This window comes from Pinus tabuliformis, chromosome 1_2, assembly GCF_031772625.1.
Source record: "Pinus tabuliformis cultivar Carrire ecotype Pingquan chromosome 1_2, CPIR1, whole genome shotgun sequence".
NCBI classification, from domain to species: Eukaryota; Viridiplantae; Streptophyta; class Pinopsida; order Pinales; family Pinaceae; genus Pinus; species Pinus tabuliformis.
This window is the reverse complement of record NC_142298.1, coordinates 917,736,753-917,756,734: the sequence shown is the minus strand read 5'-3', so window position 1 is coordinate 917,756,734 and position 19,982 is coordinate 917,736,753.

Here is a 19,982-nt window from a genome sequence, read left to right as displayed (position 1 = left end):
AGTGTTTTTTCTCTTAGCCTTCCACAACCTAAAAGGTTTACATGACAACAATTGGAAGAAAAAAGAGAAAATGGACTTTGTGTTGGCATTATGACACAGATATGGAGTGATGGCAAAGGTGTTGTCCTTGATGGCAACTCTCTTTGGTAACAGATCTCAGTTCAGGATTTCAGAATGAAGAAAAAGACATATACGCAGGTTCATCTAGACGAAGACTTGTATACACACAGGTTAGACATTTCAAAGGCACGTATGCGTATACACGCAATTTCATGCAAGGAAAAGCGCGTATATGTTGGAGAACTTACCCTTGGTCCGTGGTAGTTAGTCCTTCGTATTTGAACCTATGGTTTTGGACCATGGTACCTCGTCAGAAGTGTTGATCTCAAGTATTGGGTTCGTGGTATTGGTTTATTATGGTTTTGGATTGTGGTATTGTGGAAGGCCTAAAACTATAAAAGAGGAAGGAGGTCATGTGGCAAAGTATGATCTGAATTATTGAATATCTAAAATATTGGTGATTAACGTTGTGGAGCAGATCTAGATCTGAATGAAGGAGGAACCTTAGCACAAAGAAGGATAAGTTCTATTGATGGGTCATAATCTCTTGGTTTGAATGATAATATCTTTGCATGATTTTGATCTTTTATATATGGCGCATGCGTGATCTATATATCTGATAATCTGGGTTAATCAGTGTCTAAATATTTGAAAGAGTGAATTATCTTTTGTAGATCTGTACGCAGGTTCAATTCAAAGAAGGCGCGTATATACGCTGGTTCAGTGAAGGAAAACAGCGTATACGCAAGTTGTTCCATACGCAGAAGCGTATGCACGCAGGTTTCAGGCTATTAAAGTAGCGTATATATTTTGAGTTGTGATCTTGCTGCTTCTGTTTATTGCTGCAGTGTTCTGGGTTCAGATTTGGTGTGTGGTTACTGTTATTGTGATCTGGGTATAGTCGTCAGAGAAGTGTTTATTTTGATTCAGTTTTGATGGGTGAGAAGGTGATTGGTTAATGCAGAAATTCTTGATGTTTGATTGATGTTATTTGTGGATCCAGTCTGAAAATTTATGAAACGTGGTCCCTGAAAGAAAGAGAAGGTTGTAGCCTTCTGTAGGCCAACACCTACGTACTAGTATCTTGGCTAGTGCAAGAGCTAAGGGGGTTGTAGGTCCCATCCAGGAGAAGCTGGAAAACGAGAGAGAGTTGTAGCTCTCTGCAGGTTGCAGCCTGCGTACTGGTAAAGGAATGCACCAGTACAATTGTAAAAATAAGTTTCTAATTAAAAGAAGATAGAGAGGAATTGCAGCAGGTGGTTTTCACCCACATTGGGTTTCCACCTTATATCTTGTGTTCTTATGTGTGATTGTCTTCTTCTCTGTTTTTACTGTTCCTGGTTACTGGTTAATTGATTCTGATACACAGATTAACAATCATCATCTAACAGATAAAGTAAATTATGAGTTTGCATTGTATACGCGGTTTTATTTCGACATAGTTGCGTATATACGCAGTTTTAATTAACTGAAGTAGCGTATATCATCTGAATTTTAAAAAGAGAATATTTGGCTTGATAATACTAATTCAACCCCCCTCTAAGTATTATTTCCAACAATTGGTATCATATCAGGTTCTTCGGAAGAAGCTTGATCGCTTGAAGAAAGATCTTTCATCATGAGCAACTACGAGAGGGAAGCATCAATCAGGCCATCGATTTTTGATGGGACAAACTTCGTTTATTGGAAGGTAAGAGTTACTGCCTATCTTCAATCTCTTGGTACAGAAGTCTGGGATATCATAGATACAGGGTATACTTTTCCATCAGCAACTCCTAGAGATCTGGCTGAGAAGAAGAAATATGAAACAAATGCAAAGGCGGTCAATACTCTATTAGGATGCCTATCTCAATCAGAATTTGTCAAGGTAATGCAGTTTAAATCTGCAAAAGAGATATGGGACAAGATTTTTCTGAGCTATGAAGGAGATGATCAGGTAAAATGAGCAAAACTTCAAACCCTCAGGATTCAGTATGAAAATCTCAGGATGTATAATGATGAAAGTGTGGCTAACTATTTTCTTCATTTAGATGAGATTGTTAATTGTATGAAAAATTTGGGTGAAGAAATAAAAGAGGTTGTTGTGGTTGAAAAAGTTCTAAGATCTTTGTCCCCTAGGTTTGAATCTAAAGTTTCTGCAATAGAAGAAAAAGAGAATCTACAAAGCCTTAAAATGTCACAGCTGCATGGAATTCCAACTGCTTATGAAATGAGGAAAGGAGGTCCATCAGACAGGAGAGAAGCTGCCTTCAAGGCTTCAGGCAAAGGAGAGTACTATGAGTCAGGTCACGTGTCAGAAGAAGAAGAAGAATCAAATTTTGTCAGAAATCTTCAACGGGGTACCTTTCAAATGCTTTGCTTGTGGAAGAGTCGGTCACTATGCTACCAAATTTCCTCACAAGGATAAGATTGACAAAGGGAAGGAACCTGTTAGATGGAACAAGAAACAGAATGCAACTAAGAAAAGTTACTACACTCATGAAGACAGTGATGGCCTATCAAATAGTGACGAAGATGAATAAGGTAATGATTATAAACTTTTAATGGCCTTTGAAGATGATGATTACATGGATGCTATAGACGTAGATGGTTTTTATGAAGAGATTTCTCGACTCAAAATATGTTTAGAAGAAAAAGATATGATCATTGATACTCTGCAATTCCAACTTGATGAAAAAGAAAAATCTCTTGAGAAGTTAGAATGTGAAATTGTTGGCCTTAGAAAATAAATTGAGAAAACAAAGGCTCTTAATCTTAAATTTGTTAAAGGATCTGAAACTCTGGATGAGATTATCAATGTATAGCATTCTCCACTAATCAAGACAGTTCTGGGTTATAATGGAGAAACATCTCAAGCATCCACCTCAAGGAGTTATCTTGATGCAGCAAGGAGGAATGAGAAAAAGCCCAATGGAGATCACCAGGTAAGGCAGGGACGAATTACATCAAGAACAAACAAAGACTACTAGGTAAACCAGGGGCAATCCATCTTAAGGGTGAACAAAAGCTACAACCAGCCACAGGTAAAAACTTCTCAATTTGTCTCAAGGATGGATGTTGGTAGAAACTACAATCGGTTGGATGAAAGATTTGATAGTTGCAGAAGTTTCTTCAATGGGAAATGTTTCTCTTGCCATAACTTTGGTCACAAAGTAGCGCAATGTGTTGCCTATAAGACAATCATGACTAGAGAAGCTCAAAAACAAAGAAGTATGTCTGGAATCACGAAGAGGACCTATAACAATTTTTCCGCCCTTGAAAGTGAAATTGAATGTTCTACTTTTAATAACTTCGATCATGAAGAGTCTGAATGCAGGAGCAGGTTTTGGAAGACAACTCAGGAGGAACAAACCCCGAATGCCAGAACATGAAGAATGAAGGAACCACAACCAGAAAGATGTGGGATAGCTTTTTATGCAGAAGGACAGGAAAATCTATGGTACATCGACAGTGGATGTTCGAAGCATATGATAGGTGATAAGGAAAAACTTGAATCATATAGTGTTTTAGAAAAGGGAAAGAAAGTCTCTTTTGGAAATGATTTCCCTGCAGTCATAAAAGGAAAAGGGACTGCTCATTTGAAAGAAAGGGTCAAAGCTGGAAATGTTTTGTATGTTGATGGCTTGAAGCATAATCTCTTGAGTGTCAGTCAGATGTGCGATCAAGGAACCGAGGTAATATTTCGATCAAATGGATGTAGTGTTCGTGATCTTGATACAGGAAAAACAGTGATCAAAGGCAGAAGAACTCCAAATAACTTATACATATTTGAAGAAGGACAACAACAATGCTATTTGAGCAAGGATGATGAACACTGGTTATGGCACCGGAGGTTGGGGCATGTAAGCTTTTCACAAATAAGGAAAGCATGCAAATATGAAGCAGTTCGTGGTCTCGCAGATATCAAAATTCTAGACAACACCATATGCAAATCATGTCAGTTTGGTAAGCAAACCAGAACCAACTTCCCTGAGAAGGAAGGCTCAGCCAGCAGGCCTCTTGAACTAGTCCATACAGATGTATGTGGTCCATTTCGGACAAGATCACCTCGAGGAGAAGAATACTTTATATTATTCATTGACGACTTCTCCAGGATGGTTTGGTTAGGACTTATGAAACACAAGGACGAAGCATTCGAAAATTCAAATCTTTCAAAGCCTTGGATGAAAATGAATCATATCACAAAATTAAGTGTCACAGGTCTGATAAAGGTGGGGAGTTTACCTCAAATGAATTTTTCGATTTCTGTGAATAACATGGAATAAGAAGGGAATTTTCTATAGCTAGGACTCCTCAGCAAAATGGATTGGTGGAAAGGATGAACAGAACGATCCAACAAATGGCTCGTGCTATGCTTTATGAATCTGGAACTCCCGCAACCTTCGGGGGTGAAGCTACATTTGTTGCGGTTGTTATTCTCAACAAAACAAATGTCCGAGTGAACCGCACTCAAACTCCTCATGAGCTCTGGTATGGTGAGACTCCTTCGGTGAAGCATTTCAAAATTTTTGGAAGCAAATGCTATATTAAGAACAATGATGAACGGCTTGGCAAACTTGACCCTAGAGTAGATGAAGGCATTCTCCTTGGTTATTCTCCCCACAGCAAGGCATATAAGTGTTACAATAAAAGACTTGGAAGAATTGTTGACAACATTGATGTAGTGGTTGATGAAAAAGGATACATTCCTAGGCAAGTAAATTATGAAAATATCGAAGAGGATGAAGACTACTCTCCAAATCAGACTGATGATGAAGAAGAACCTCAAGAGGCATCAGAGGAATAGATAAGGATAGAAGAAAAGACTCCATCCAGGTATGTTCAGAAGAATCATCCAGAATCTCAGATTTTGGGACAGAAAGAGGCAGGTGTACAAACAAGAAGAACAATTGCAGAAGCCTCAAGCTATTTGGCATTGCTCTCCTCCACTGAGCCACAAAATGTAAAAGAGGCATGCAAAGATGAATGTTGGGTCAAGGCAATGGATGAAGAACTTGAGCAGATCGAAAAGAACAACACTTGGGAGTTGGTTCCTAGACCAAAAGATAAGAATGTCATAGGGACAAAATGGATCTTTAAAAATAAGTTGAATGAAAATGGTGAAGTAATTAGAAACAAGGCCAGACTTGTGTGTAAAGGGTATGCTCAATAAGAAGGAATAGACTTTGAGGAAATGTTTGCTCCTGTTGCAAGACTTGAGTCCATCCGAATGTTCCTTGCTCTCTCAAGCTTTTAGAAGTTCAAATTATTTAAAATGGACGTGAAATCAGCCTTTCTGAATGGAGATTTAGAAGAAGAAGTATACATTGAACAACCAGATGGTTTCATTCTTGGAAATGATCCAAATCTTTATGCAGACTGAAAAAGGCACTCTATGGTCTTAAAAAGGCTCCAAGGGCTTGGTACTACCATTTGGACAAATACCTTCATCAACAAGGTTTTTCAAAAGGATCAATAGATAGCAATCTTTATATAAAAATTGAAAATGACAAATTGCTAATACTTGTTGTGTATGTAGATGATATTATCTTTGGCAGCAATGAAGCTATGAGTCAAAGCTTTGCCTTGGTGATGCAGAAAGAATTCAAAATGTCTTTGCTTGGAGAACTGACATACTTTCTTGGATTGCAAATCCAACAAAATGAAGGCGATATCTTTTTGTCTCAAACCAAGTACCTCAAGCAGATTCTGAAGAAGTATGGCATGGAAGATTCGAAACCAGTATGTACTCCTATGGTTACAGGATGTAGTCTCAGTGCAAATGATGAATCAGCAGTAGTACATCAACCAACCTATAGATCTATGATTGGAAGTCTGCTTTATTTGACAAGTACCCGACTAGACATCATGCATGCAGCGGGAATAGTTGGAAGATTTCAGGAAAATCCAAAGGAAACTCATCTTCAGGCAGTGAAGAGAATTTTCAAGTATCTTCAAGGAACTCGAAACTATGGCTTATGGTATCCTAGAGATACAGATCTCACTCTTCATGCTTATACAAATGCAGATTGGGCTGGAAGCGTGGATGACAGGAAGAGTACAAGTGGTGGTTCATTCTTTATGGGTTCCAGATTAGTATCTTGGTTCAGCAAGAAATAGAGTTCGTTTGCTTTATCTACAGCTGAAGCAGAATATGTGGCTGCTGCATCTTGTTGCACTCAACTTCTTTGGATGATGCAAACCTTACAAGACTTTCAAATCACTTGTACAGCACCTATCTCCATCTTGTGTGATAATACAAGTGCAATCAGCATTTCAAAGAACCCAATCATGCATTCAAAGACCAAGCACATACCGATCAAGTATCACTTTCTCCGGGAACAAGTGTTGGAACAAAAGGTCAAATTGGAGTATGTTCCTTCTAAGGAACAAGTTGCTGATATTCTCACCAAACCACTGCCCAGGGAGACATTTGAATACCTCAGACGGAAACTGGGAGTAGTTGATGCATCATCTTGCTATTAAAACTTGTCTATTTCAGAGAAAAATGGGTGTACACAAGTTGCCTGAGGAGGATCCGCGTACATACATTGGTTTGTGCAGATACAGTCGCGTATATGGAGATTTGATGGATATCAGTAGGGACAAGCTTTGGTTGAAGATATTCTGATATGGGTTTGACAGAGACCATCCAGCACAGGTTCAGGGGGAGCAGATAATCTTCCAATAATGCATTGATGGCATTATCTTAGAAGACTTTGGTTCTAGTTCACAACTGTTGTTGGTTGCAAGTGGAACAGAGGAAGAGGGAGAACAGAAGGAAATCTTGGTTGTTGATCTGAATGGTGATTGACAGATGTTGCTGCTATTAGTTATTCGTGACTTTCATAAGTCTTGTTCTAGATATTTCATCTCTATGTCATGTATATCTTTTGTGGTATCTATTTTATGGTATCAATGTCATGTAACAGCCTATTTTGGTTTCCCCTCTATGCCTGGGATGAACTTGTAATGAACTTGGTTGTCATATGTAAATTTCTGATGCATCCCCACTTGGTTGGGTGGATGATCCCCACTTGGTTGGGTGATGGATGTATGCATTGAGTCTTTTGGTGATAGGAAGGTCTTTTATGATGTATAAGTCATGGATCTTCTTAAAGAACATATTTTGCAAATCTTTCCTATATTCAAGGGGAGCACAACCCTTTGCCCTTGATGACAAAGGGGGAGAATGACTTTGAGGTTTTTGGGTTGCCATCAAGTCCAAAGGGGGAGATTGTTGGCATTATGACACAGGTTTGGAGCGATGGCACAGGTGTTGTCCTTGATGGCAACTCTCTTTGGTAACAGATCTCAGTTCAGGCTTTCAGAATGAAGAAAATGACATATACGCAGGTTCATCTAGACAAAGACGCGTATACACACAGGTTAGACGTTTCAAAGGCGCGTATGCATATACACGCACTTTCATGCAAGGAAAAGCACGTATATGTTGGAGAACTTACCCTTGGTCAGTGGTAGTTAGTCCTTGGTATTTGAACCTATGGTTTTGGACCATGGTACCTCGTCAGAAGTGTTGATCTCAAGTATTAGGTCTGTGGTATTGGTTTATTATGGTTTTTGACCGTGGTATTGTGGAAGGCCTAAAACTATAAAAGAGGAAGGAGATCATGTGGCAAAGTATGATCTGAATTATTGAATATATGAAATATTGGTGATTAACGTTGTGGAGCAGATCTAGATCTGAATGAAGGAGGAACCTTAGCACAAAGAAGGATAAGTTCTATTTATGGGTCATAATCTCTTGGCTTGAATGATAATATATTTGCATGATTTTGATCTGTTATATATGGCGCATGCGTGATCTATAAATCTGATAATCTAGGTTAATTAGTGTCTGAATATTTGAAAGAGTGAATTATCTTTTGTAGATCTGTATGTAGGTCCAGTTCAAAGAAGGCGCGTATATACGCTGGTTCAGTGAAGGAAAACAACGTATACGCAAGTTGTTCTATATGCAGAAGCGTATGCACGCAGGTTTCAGGCTATTAAAGTAGCGTATATATTTTGAGTTGTGATCTTGCTGCTTCTGTTTATTGCTGCAGTGTTCTGGGTTCAGATTTGGTGTGTGGTTACTGTTACTGTGATCTGGGTATAGTCGTCATAGAAGTGTTTATTTTGATTCAGTTTTGATGGGTGAGAAGGTGATTGGTTAATGCAGAAATTCTTGATGTTTGATTGATGTTATTTGTGGATCCAGTCTGAAAATTTATGAAACGTGGTCCTTGAAAGAAAGAGAAGGTTGTAGCCTTCTATAGGCCAGCACCTACGTACTAGTATCTTGGCTAGTGCAAGAGCTAAGGGGGTTGTAGCTCCCATCCAGGAGAAGCTGGAAAACGAGAGAGAGTTGTAGCTCTCTGCAGGTTGAAGCCTGTGTACTGGTAAAGGAATGCACCAGTACAATTGTAAAAAGAAGTTTATAATTAAAAGAAGATAGAGAGGAATTGCAACAGGTGGTTTTCACCCACATTGGGTTTCCACCTTATATCTTGTGTTCTTGTGTGTGATTGTCTTCTGCTCTGTTTTTACTGTTCCTGGTTACTGGTTAATTGATTCTGATACATAGATTAACAATCATCATCTGACAGATAAAGTAAATTATGAGTTTGCATTGTATACACGGTTTTATTTTGACATAGTTGCGTATATACGCAGTTTTAATTAACTGAAGTAGCGTATATCATCTGAATTTTAAAAAGAGAATATTTGGCTTGATAATACTGATTCACCCCCCCTCTCAGTATTATTTCCAACACTTTGTTACAATTTTCATAACAAATACACTAAAGGTCATAAGTATGCTGAGAAGAAATTATTTTACATAGATTATGAAGAGGAGGAAGAAAAGGATCAAGAAACATCAAAAGAAGAGGATATACACTAGGAACCAACCCTAGAGAAAGAAGAAATGAATTCGACCATATCTTGTAAAGCATTGGCAAGAATTACCACTACTCAAAATCGCAAGGTAGAAGGACATATCAAGAAGAAAAAGGTTCAAGAAGTGAAAGATCACATCGAGAAAGAAGAAATGAATCCAACCATATCTTGTAATGCATTGGCTAGAATTACCACTCCTCAAACTATCAAGATAGAAGGAAATATCAAGAAGAAAAATGTTCAAGAAGTGAAAGATCACATTGAGCATCAAGAAATGAATCCAACCATATCTTGTAATGCATTGGAAGAAATTACGACTCCTCAAAATCTCAAGATAGAAGGACATATTAAGAAGAAAAAGATTCAAGTAGTGAAAGATCACATCGAGCATCAACAACAAGTTCTCCAAATTTTAAAGGATAACACCACTTCGGTGTAGAATCGAATGAAACAACGAGCATATCAACATCACAGTGAAAGAAGTTTTGATGTAGGCGATTGGGTATTTTTACAGCTACATCTCAAGCAAGCTATTTATGAGAAGGAAATGTTGGAAATACTACATGCATTTAAGAAATGGCGACCTTACCTAATGGGAAGACACTTCAAGGTAAAAATGGATCATGATAGCCTTAAATACTTTTTAGGACAAAGATTATCTTTAGAAGAACAAAAAAAATGGGTACAAATATGTTGGGTTATGACTTTGAAATCATCTAAAAAAAAGGGAAGGAAAATGTTTTTGCAAATGCACTCTCAAGAAAGGATGAGGATGTGGAAGCATTTCTTTGTGCTATTTCTATTATCCAACTAGATTGGATAAATGAAGCAAGGGATGAATGGAAGAATGATGAAGAAGTGTGGCCACTCATTCAAAAGTTGCAGAAGATCCATATTCAAATAATATTGCTAGAACTTGATGAGGAAGTAAAAATCATATAGGAACTTGAAGCAGTCACAGAAACAAGAAATTGACAGCTACGAAATTGATCAATTTCAGAGTATCTCATCAAGTGGAAGAACTTACCTGTTAAAGATTCCACATGGGAGGATGATAATTTTATACAAAACCATCCAGAACTACTCAAGCATTAAGGACAACACTTTTTGAAGGAGAGGGGCATGTTATGTCCCTATATTACTAGTGTAACCCCTTATTGTTATTAGTACAACCCCATTATTATATTGTTGTGCCCATGTAGTCCTGATATTGTTATTATTGTGCCCCATAGAAGCTCACTATTGTTAATATTGTGCCCTTACATTATTATTGTTATGTTGGCTCTGATTATATTATGACCCCTTAAACTCCTATATATAGAAAGGAGGCCTTGTCATTTGTATCATCTAAGAATTATTCATTTGTGTAATGTAAAGGAGGTTGCCCCCTCGAATAGGCTTATTTTGAAGTCGTTGATCTCACTTTTCTATCTTTTTGTGAGTTGATTTCATACAGGGGATACCCCATTTGACTGCTCCCACTGTTATCTGCAATTGCAATTTTATCGCATCACAACTGGTTCTATCGAGGGTCAATTATTAACACTTGTTCTCCTCCGATCTGTGATATGAAATCGCAATTGCGATCCTGTCGAGGGGCGATTTTACTTAAGCCGCTTCTTCTCCTTGCTGCGATATGTGATATGTAGGACCAATGGCATCCTACCACTTGGTTCTTCCCCATTCGCTGAGAATTTTTCCACGTCATCTCCTCCTGCCACCTGGACAAGTCAAACTTGATCTTTGACTTGCTCTAACTTATTCATATGAACTCGGATTTGAGTATCGTTCACACCATTGGAATCAGGATGACGAGCACTTAGATCCAATGTTAAGTTTATCCAAATTCTGCCACTTTTATTTTTGAGCCTTTTTACCATGCCATTGGTACTTTCTGAAGATCCACCTGGATCAATCCTCCAAGATCCTCCTGGATCATATATTGAGAAGGATATTTTCTTCTGAAAAATTATGTTAGCAATACTAGTCATTTAATTTTCTACATTCAAGGATTCTTACATTGCATCAACTAAAGTAATCTTGGTTATATGTTTCATGAATGTAGAAGTAGATTTAGGAAGAGAAGAAGTGTAGAATTCAATTTCAACATTATCTCTGGGATTGGATGCATCGGAAATTTTATCAAGAATTTTAAGAAACCTTTGATTACAATCTTTGATTTTCTCTTTGGAACCAATTTTTAATCTAGATAGTTATACGAATAAAGTGGATGGGGATTTATCATCACCAAAATTTTTAATAAACATGTCTTCAAATGTTCCCTAATTCTAGATATAATTTGGTTGAAAGGAAAAATAACAAGTAGATGCCCTACCTTTAAAAGTGTAGGAAAAAGTCTGCAAACAACATCCTCTTTTTGCACACCCCTTAAAGTGATGACCAACATAAATTTATTAATGCGATCTTCAGGAGACTCTTTATTATCAGAATCATATTTTTGTAACCATCACCTCAAGTGTTTTCTTTGTTGGACATTTTATGGTGTATAGGTGGTTATTAAGTGTTGGCATTGATGTCAGACAAGGGTCAGCATGATGATTGGGTGTTTGGAAGGAATCCCATGTTTTTTAAGGTGCTTTATAGAAAATCATCATAGTAGTAGGCTTACTGAAGAAGTCATAAAATGATCATCATGGTAGTTGTTGTTCAACTGACCAAAGAGTCATTGGACAGTGAAGTTTGTAGTCACCTTCGACACAACTCAGGGACTCAAAGCCTACATCGGACCCCCTCCACTAGAAATTTATTTGAAAAATCTTTCCAACGATATGTGAAAGTACAAAAATGGACTCCTGGATCAAAAGTTATGACCTACTGAAGTTCAGGGACTTGAAGTCCTAAGAAGGTTGGGATATTAGGATGTCTTCAAATTGTCATAATTGGCGATATTAGAAGTTTAAGTATCATAACTTCTTCAAGTGAGTGAACCGAATAAAGTTGCGATATCAATAAGTGTCCATAAGCCTTTAAAAGCATTGAGGTTTTCCAGAAGAAGAGTAAAAAAGGATGACAAGTCCTCTTCTCTCTCCTCTAGCAGGACACATGGTAGCATATGACTGGATTCAATAAGCTATTGGGGAAAATTAATTTCTTGATTAAAAAATAATAATAACCTGAACATTAATTATTAACCCAAGTAGCATCTTTTTATTTCAAGGCAACTGGAAAAATGTATGAAAGAAACTACAAACAACTAACATTGGTTCTACATGATTGTGTTCTACACTACCAAGCTCATTCAACAAGAAACAAAATGTAAGACTTGAATAATAATACTAATTTAAAAAGAAGAAAGTAAATGATGGGAAAAAAATTATGCTAATCATACGGGTTGAATTAGTACTAAATTAAACCACACCTTTCTGAATTGAAAATTTAACTTATTGCACCCAACAGAATTCAAATGCTAATCTAGAGCAGCAAATTAAATGAAATCTAGAAATTGCAAGAAACAACAAATCAGGAAATTGAAGTGTTGGCCGCTCTAATTGTTTTCACAATTCGAGCTCCACATAAATTGTCAACCCGAGAAGGTCTTTTTATTCCAAAGGTAATAGCGCACTGGATATGCTCAATTTCAAAAGCAGTTCAATGTTGTAGTAAAAGAAAGTCACACACAATTGTTAAATTCAGCAATCTATCAATTCACAGTCTACTTAATTAAAGCTGAAGTCAATTAACTTATAGCAGACACGATTTCTCTGTTACAGCAAAAGGGAAATAAATGTATAAGAAAAGAAATCATTCAACTATAGCAGGAACAGGACCCTATTCCTTGGTGGGAACTTCAGCACCTACTGCCTGGCACTAATCACACTGCAAAAGAAGTAACCTTAAGAGGTCAAGACCCTATTCCCAGGAACAGGAATCTTCAGCACTTGGCCTCTCTGTTCTAATCACACTGCAAGTAAAAGAAAGCAATCAATGGAGCAAGACCCTATCCCTCTGTACAGGGATCTTCAGCACATGCTCTCATCATCCACTCGTGCAATCAATACATGTAGCGCTAAGAAACAGAGTATCACAAACCATGTAACTAGTGTTTCAGCAACAGAACTAAATACAATGCAAATACATAAGAAATAAACAACTACAGGAATAAAGGGGTGGATCTTGTGAGGAAGGCGGGCCCTTTCCTTCTCACAAGATTCCCCAAGAGAAAGAATTAAACTAGAATGCTCAAAACAGGTCTTTATTCATCTGTCAAGAAACTGGTACATACAAAAAGGAGACTAGCTCCTGTCTCACACAATGTTGTTCTCAAAATTACAGTTCGATCCCCTCTAATGATGATGTCTCCTCTTTTTAAAGAGGAGACATCGTTTACAATTTTACACAAGAGCGGATATCTCGATTCTGTTCAAAACAAGACTATTCTGTTCTTCTTTAAAAAGAGATACTGTTACAACCGAGACAACAGTCATGCTATCTTTACAATAATTCAGGTAACCGTATCTTCGGCCTGCTGCTATTATCCACAAAAAGTTCTTCAGAATCGCAAATTACGCATAACGAAATTTGCGTGCTTTGTCGGCTGTTTCAGCAGCTGAGTTAACTGTTTCAGCATCGGGACCAGCTGTTTCAGCAACGGGACCAGCTGTTTCAGCAACGGGACCAGCTGTTTCAGCAACAGGACCAGCTGTTTCAGCAACGTAGTCGGCTGTTCCCGCAACTCAGTCAGCTATTTCAGCTACAGCCGCTCGTTCTCATCAAGGCATATAACTTTATCTGCGATCTTCAACTTATGTTAGCAACAATGCACTTCAATAATTGATAAAATATAAGAGTATTATGGAATTAATATGTAAGACAGATTAACCATATAATAAAGAGAAGGTTTCCATATACCTTAGGATATAGTGAATGAAAAAGACATTGGAGCTTATGGTTTTGAGAGTAAAATGATATCAAAATATATAACAAAATGGTACATATTGGAGTCCTAACATCCCCCCCAGCTAAAAATGTTGCATGTCCTCAGGCAACCCCTTCGTCTGAATCAGAGTCTGAGTACTGGGACTGGCAATGCAAATTACTCAGGCAGTAGCTGGAGAAAGTGGCGTCTGTAGGAGCTCGGAATCCGCTGTTGGTCTGCAACTGTTGCCATGCTGAGGCTTCCTCTTCGTCAGTCAACAGGTAATGATTTTGATATTTTTCTGAAGGCAGCCATAAGATTGGAAAACGGAAATGATACCCAATCCAGTTGACTCCACAATGCTGAATGCAATCAATATACTTAGGGACTCTATACAATGCAGCGTGAAAATTGAGAGGGTTAAAAGGATGATAATCCTGTCTTTCCTTATCTGATTGCTGCCAAAAGAGATCATTGGCCTTCAGTGCAGCAGGACCCTTCATTCGAATATGCTCTTGACAATTAAAAAGGATTGAAGCCTGTAATTGCTCTATGTGCTCGCTCATACCTGGCTTCTGCAAGAATTCATAGTACTGTGCTATAAACATGGCTGGGCTTACCGGCTCTGGCCTAATCCACAGGAGTTTATTCTCCTCATTATGACTGCTTGTATTGAACGCAGTCTGCCAAGTGAGCTGATTAGACAAAAATGAAGCAAATGCCCTAATTTGTATATCACCTGCAATTGGAATAAGATTAATTCTTCTTTCTTCAGGCATGGCTTCATTATGAAGGTAGAGTTCGCACAGTAGATGCTGGTCGCTTTCAGGGGCCTCCTTGAAGGTCTCAACAAATTTTTCTGAAGTCAGTACTTCATGTGGTCTACCATGTGCTATTGATTTAATTTGAAAGTAAGCTAGTCGTTCAGCAAGAAAAAGAGCGTAGTTTACAGAAGGTTTCCGTGTAACCATCAACTTTCGCACCAATGAAAACATCAGGGCTATCCGTTCCTTAGACTGTCTGGCTTCCTTCTTATATTCCCTGTGCTCTTGCAGTAATTGCTCCAAGTTCTCCCAGTTAGTGTATACAAAGTTTTGCCATTGCAACTTATGCTGTTGTAATACTATATCCTGTTTCTCAGCATGTTCCTTCTTCCATCTGTTGAATTGTTCCAATGGGTCCCATGGCCGAGTCTGTGTCTTTTTAACAGAAGTAGTAGGTTTGGGCACTGTTCCCTCTGTCTGTATGGTTGCCTCAGAGGAAATGCATTGGGGCATTATTTCTTCTGTCGGGATACTTGCACCAGTAGTGTGCTGAGGCAGTGTCTCTTCTGCCGAAACAGCTGTATCAATAGTAGTATGCTCTGGCGATGTTTCCTCAGCTGGAATATCTGAATCAATAATCATGTGCTCTGGCAATGTTTCTTCTGCTGGAATATCTGAATCAATAGTCATGTGCTCTGGCAATGTTTCTTCTGCTGGAATATCTGAATCAATAGTGGTGTGCTCTGGCAGTGTTTCTTCTGCCGAGATAGCTGCATCAGTCCCCAAAGGATGAGATATCTCTTGTTCGATTTCTTCTTCTTCTTCTTGCATCATAGGAGGTCCTACTGGTTCTTGTGGAGCAGTGGGGCATTCCTCTTGTGTTCCCTCTGTCATAATTGTCTCAGGGAGTAAAATTTCAACTACTTTATAGCCTGCATTCTGATAAATGATGCCACACTCTTTGCACATATATTCTATGCATGTCTCCCTGTTTTGCATTGAGGCTACTTGTGCTAATGTATGGAGATTGAGTTCTTTTTCAAAAGCCTCTCGAGCCATGGCTAACTCAGCTTTGTAAGCTTCTATTTCAGACTTCAGGAACTCATTTTCCTGCAGTAGAGATGCCATCGTATGTGGGCCTTGTATGCTAGTTGTTTCTGCTGGAATATTTTGCTGATGCACAGTGGTAGCTGGTTGTTGCACCACAATGGGTGCCTCTTGTGTTTCATCCATCGTGCCAGGAATGGATTCTTGTTCACCAGTAACTAGTTCTGATACCACAGTAAATAGTCCTCATGCTCTATCAGGAATAAATCCTTGTTCCTCAGCAACTAGTTCTGAAACCACGGTGAGTGGTGCTTGTATTTCCTCTATCGGACCAGTCATGAATTCTTGCTTCTCAGTGACTAATGCTAGTACCACAGTGGGTGGTTCTTGTGTTTCATCCACCGGGTTAGGGATGGATTCCTGTGTTTCGGTCTCCAGTTCTGGTACCACAGTGGGTGGTTCTTGTGTTTCATCCACCGGGTTAGGAATGGATTCCTGTGTTTCAATCTCCAATTCTGGTATTTCAATCTCGAGTTCTGGTATTTCCATCTCCAGTTCTGGTATTTCAGTCTCTAGTTCTGGCATTTCAGTTTCTGGGCATTTCCCACTATCATTTTGCTTGTTGTGTTCCTGTGCCTCAGTGACTGGTTCTTGTGGGACAGTCACTGGGCATTCTTCAGTATTGATCTGCTCTGTAAATTCTTCTGCCTCAGTGACTGGTTCTTGTGGGACAGTCACTGGGCATTTTTCACTAACAACCTGCTCTGTAAATTCTTCTGCCTCAGTGACTGGTTCTTGTGGAACAGTCACTGGGCATTTCCCATTATCGACCTGCTTGGTGTATTCTTCTTCCTCAGTGACTGGTTCTTGTGTTACAGTCACTGGGCAAGTGACTGGTTCTTGTGGAGCAGTCACTCCTTGATCCATAACCAATGTCGTATTATCCCGAGGCACTGATTTTTGTGTGACAGTGTCTTCAAACGAGGCCGGCTGGGGAGTTCGGGATGGGGATAAGGGTTTCAATGCAATAGTGGCAGGGTTAGGGAAAATGGAGGTAGATTCTGCCTCAACAGTCTTTGTCCTTTTTCTTTTTGGTAGGAAGGCAGCAAAATCGCTGCCTTTCCTTTTTCTTGAACGGGAGTGCTTTTTCTTCAGGACAGGGTTTTGCGGAGAGGTAGGAATTTTGGATGTGGACCTTGTCCGTGGTCTAGAACTTGTGACTGCTGGGGTTTTCCTTTTTTTCTTAATGGGTGAAGAAGGGGGTGTTGGAGAATCGTCACTAGGGACAAGAATAGTAGAGGGTGTTAGCTCTGCTAACTGAGGCGAGCTCGGGGTTGGGTTGACGGGAGAATTCAGGGTTTCCTCCTGTTGTTCTTTATGAGGATTTTCAGACAATTGGGACGTTTTCTCTTGCTGAGGAGTTTCGGGTGGGGTTTGCAAAGGGACTTCAGGTGGTTGGGGAATTTCTGGTGGGGCTTGTAGAGGGACTTCAGGTGGGGCCTGCAAAGGAATTTCAGGTAATTGGGGAATTTCTGGTGGGGCTTGCAGAGGGACTTCAGGTGGGGCCTGCAAAGGAATTTTAGGTAGGGCCTGCAGAGGGGGATTTTGCTGAGCAAAACCCCTCTGTATTAGCAGCTGGCATAAGCGGTGATGGGTAAGGGATGTCATTGGAGATTTGGCTTGCTTACAATAATACGACATGTTTTTAATACAACCAAGCAGATAATAAGGGATATTAACCAATCTTCCATTCCTCAAATGATTCAGCAGAACAAAGTCATGGTTGTACACTACCTGATAACGCCCTTCGCATGTGAGGTAGTGTTTGACGAATTCTGCCACTGATGGCCATGGTTGAGGAAGTGAATGCAGACTGACCCCGCGGCCTCTAGATTCCACTTGCTCGTCCGGGCGCAAAAAGTCTTGCTGCGCGTTAAGAACGACCGTCTTCCTGCTAAACCAGCGAATGCCCTCAGCTGGCAACCCTGATACCTGAACTATGTCATCCTCTGTCACTGAAATGCGAACCCCTCGGACCACTGAGAAATTGCCTTCAAAGTTCTGTGCGAATTCTAATACTTCTTCTGCGTTAAAATCTCCCAACCTTTCAAAATATGCTGTCCACCCTGCTTGTTGGAAGATCTGATATGCTTCAGGAAAGAGCTGTAGAAGACTTATGGAGCCGGGCTCATTTCTAATGGCCGCCTTTCCCATGGCTAAAGCTCTGAGTTTTTCCGCAGAGGCACATTTCAGTATTCTCAGACCCTGATCAGACTTAGTTGTTGTAACAATGGCTGCGTAGTCTAAATGACGGCAAAAATGGATATGATAACAGGCGGCAGGTTGGTGCATGCGAAATAATCATTCCATTTTTGGAATTCCCCCCCCCTACGTATGGTATAATAATGATTGGACGTGGGGAGATATGCAATCATTATGAAATGAAATCCTCTCTTTTAATATGATTTAACCGAATTACATTAAAACCATATACCTTATACTTTACCTTTAATTAATAATTCGAAGTGTCGGTTGCAATAGCCTTGAATGATCATAGAAGGGTCTGTGTAATTGATTCTGGTATATTGCAAATAGTTTTCACCAAAAGGATCTGAAGTATGATCGTGAAGGACCAGAAAGCTTATATGTTGTCAAAGAGAGATGCTGCTTTGATAATAACAAGTTGCTGAGACTGATGTGTGAGCAATTGACAAATGAACGATACATTGCTGAAGCAGGTGTTTCATCAATCGGAGGAAATTGATAATGTATTGCTGAAACAGGTGTTTCAGCAATGGGTAGAATCAATGATATGTTGCTGAAACAGGTATTTCAGCAACGGAAAAAGTTGGTGTTACGTTGCTGAAACAGGTGTTTCAGCAACGGGAAAAATTGGTGTTACGTTGCTGAAACGGGTGTTTCAGCAACGGGAAAAATCAGAAAATTGTGATAACTGACTTAGGTCTGTGAATGATAAGGGTTTATTTCAGCAGTAAGGGATGGGTAACACAGACTGAAGGAAGATGTTTCGGGAGTGGTGGGAATGATAGAAGTAATGGAGGGATATTACTTTTAGGGAAGAGGATAAAATGATGGGCGGAAGCTTCTTGATTTAAAGCTTCAGATCTTCTCATGATGAATCTGTCCTCCTTATTGCCTTTCCAGAATCTGCAAAATTCAATTGTAACATGCCAATCCTTGACAGGGATTATTAGTGCTAAATCTAATCTACTACTAAAAATATAGTGCAGAAAATTAAGTGCTGTGAGGAGCAGAAGACTCCCCTGGAAAAAGATAATGAATATCAGTCATGCAAGCAGTCTTGAAATCTTCTTTAGAAACAGGGCGCTCGTATAAACGGAGCCTATGGCCATTGACTAGTAGAGGTGTTTTAGCATCATCAATTGTTACAAGTCTTACCGTTCCGTTTGGAAAGACATCTTCTACTTCATACGGTCCAAGCCAACGTGTACGTAGCTTTCCCTGAAAATTTTCAAACCGAGAATCATACAGCAAGGCCCAATTACCTTTTTGGAACTGCTTGTGTTTGATAATTTTGTCATGCCATTTCATCCTTTGTTGCTGAATCATGTTTGTTTGGTGAATGGCATCCAATCTCTTTTCATCCAACTCCAAAAGTTGCTGCAATCTAGCTGTCTGCACATCATTCAAATCAAGATTAATAGCTAAGGCAGTCTTTAAAGTTTTAATTTCAAATTCCACAGGAAAAATAGCATTTTTACCATAAACCAATTCATAGGGAGAAAAACCGGTAGTGTTTCTCCAAGTAGTCTTGTAAGCCCATAATGCCTCAGGGAGCCTTTGGGACCAATCCTTTCGGTTGTCCTTCACTGTTTTAGTTAGAATGGCTTCTAAAACTTTGTTTGTGCTTTCCACCTGCCCATTGGCCTGGGGGTGGTATGGTGTGGTCATTCTATGTTGAATATGATATTTGTGAAGAGTAGATTTAAAACCATGAGAATTGAATGGAGGTCCTCCATCAGTAACTAGCTCTCTGGGGATTCCAAATCTAGTGAAAATATCTTCAAACAAGAAGGACAAAACAGCCTCTTCATTGGCTCTAATAAGTGCTTTGGCTTCCACCCACTTAGTCATATAGTCTGTGCAGACTAATATATAGGTTCTTTGATTGGATGGAGGGTTAATGGGTCCTATGAAGTCCAAGGCCCATCTTTCAAATGGTTCAGAAACTACCTGGGGGTTTAGTGGCATTTGGTCTCTATGATTGGGTTGACCCATTCTCTGGCAGCTATCACAAGCCCTTACATACTTCTTTGCATCCTTGAATAGTGAGGGCCAATAGTAACCCATCCTCAGAATTTTATGCGCTGTTC